The sequence below is a fragment of the Babylonia areolata genome, chromosome 28 (genome assembly GCF_041734735.1).
Source record: "Babylonia areolata isolate BAREFJ2019XMU chromosome 28, ASM4173473v1, whole genome shotgun sequence".
In the NCBI taxonomy this organism is placed as follows: Eukaryota; Metazoa; Mollusca; class Gastropoda; order Neogastropoda; family Buccinidae; genus Babylonia; species Babylonia areolata.
The window spans coordinates 13669103-13671602 of NC_134903.1; the positions used below are offsets into that span (position 1 = coordinate 13669103).

General features: G+C 41.8%; 1 protein-coding gene across 2 annotated transcripts in view; it reads left to right on the forward strand.

Annotated features, from left to right (window-relative positions):
• The window catches only part of LOC143302085 (nephrin-like), a 41131-nt gene that overhangs the window by 35072 nt on the left and 3559 nt on the right, over positions 1 to 2500 (forward strand). The window lies entirely within an intron of this gene.

Sequence of the window (2500 nt, forward strand, 5' to 3'; positions counted from 1 at the left end):
CATTATATATCAATGTGTTCATGATCATCATCATCATCATCATCATCATTATTATCCTCCTCCTCCTCCTCTTCATCGTCATTATCATCATCATCATTATCATTAGGGTGATGATTATCATTGTTATGATTATTATCTACTTATCATCATCATTCTCATTTGTAATGTTTGTAGAGTTATTGTTGTTGTTGTTACTTGTTAGCTACTTGCTCGTTGACATCTCAGCTACAGCAGGGGCAGGCAGAATACTGAATTCGGTAGTTTTAGTCAGTCATTTTAGACGGACACCATTTTTTACTGACCCGGGGACGTGACTCCTCCAACATTTACGCAAAAGGTTACCTGGGGTTTGCTCCCTTCAACAAAGCATCCGCACTAAGCAAGAGACTCTATGTGTGTCACAGGCACATAGCCATATGAACAGACACTACATGTGTCACATACACATAACCATATGAACAGACACTACATGTGTCACAGATACACAGCCATATGTACAGACACTACATGTGTCACAGACACACAGCCATATGAACAGACACTACATGTATGTCACAGACACAGCCATATGAACAGACACTACATGTATGTCACAGACACATAGCCATATGAACAGACACTACATGTATGTCACAGACACACAGCCATATGTACAGACACTACATGTATGTCACAGACACACAGTCATATGAACAGACACTACACGTATGTCACAGACACACAGCCATATGAACAAACACTACATGTATGTCACAGACACACAGCCATATGAACAGACACTACATGTATGTCACAGACACATAGCCATATGAACAGACACTACATGTGTCACAGACACATAGCCATATGAACAGACACTACATGTCACAGACACACAGCCATATGAACAGACACTACATGTGTCACAGACACACAGCCATATGAACAGACACTACATGTATGTCACAGACACAGTCATATGAACAGACACTACATGTATGTCACAGACACAGTCATATGAACAGACACTACATGTATGTCACAGACACAGTCATATGAACAGACACTACATGTGTCACAGACACACAGCCATATGAACAAACTCTACATGTATGTCACAGACATACAGCCATATGAACAGACACTACATGTCACAGACACACAGCCATATGAACAGACACTACATGTATGTCACAGACACATAGCCATATGAACAGACACTACGTGTATGCCACAGACACACAGTCATATGAACTGACACTACATGTATGTCACAGACACATAGCCATATGAACAGACACTACATGTATGTCGCAGACACACCCATATGAACAGACACTACATGTCACAGACACACAGCCATATGAACAGACACTACATGTCACAGACACATAGCCATATGAACAGACACTACATGTATGTCACGTACACACCCATATGAACTGACACTACATGTATGTCACAGACACATAGCCATATGAACAGACACTACATGTATGTCGCAGACACACCCATATGAACAGACACTACATGTATGTCACAGACACACAGCCATATGAACAGACACTACATGTGTCACAGACACACAGCCATATGAACAGACACTACATGTGTCACAGACACACAGCCATATGAACAGACACTACATGTATGTCACAGACACATAGCCATATGTACAGACACTACATGTATGTCACAGACACACAGCCATATGAACAGACACTACATGTATATCACAGACACAGCCATATGAACAGACACTACATGTATGTCACAGACACACAGCCATATGAACAGACACTACATGTCACAGACACATAGCCATATGAACAGACACTACATGTATGTCACAGACACATAGCCATATGAACAGACACTACATGTATGTCACAGACACACAGCCATATGAACAGACACTACATGTATATCACAGACACAGCCATATGAACAGACACTACATGTATGTCACAGACACATAGCCATATGAACAGACACTACATGTATGTCACAGACACATAGCCATATGAACAGACACAACATGTCACAGACATACAGCCATATGAACAGACACTACATGTATGTCACAGACACATAGCCATATGAACAGACACAACATGTCACAGACATACAGCCATATGAACAGACACTACAAGTGGAGTGATGGTCTAGAGGTAACGCGTCCGTCTAGGAAGCGAGAGAATCTGAGCCGATATCTTCTCCCCATCCACTACACCTTGAGGGGTGGTCTGGACGCTAGTAATTAGGATGAGACGATAAACCGACGTCCCGTGTACTAGCATTCACTTATCGCACGTAAAAGAACCCACAGCAACAAAAGGGTTGTTCCTGGCAAAATTCTGTAGAAAAATCCACTTCGATAGGGAAAACAAATAAAACTGCACGCAGGACAAAAAAAAAAAAAAAAAAAAGTGGGTGGCGCTGTAGTGTAGCGACGCGCTCTCCCTGGGGAGGGCAGCCCGAATTTCACACAGAGAAATATGTTGTGATAAAAAGAAATACA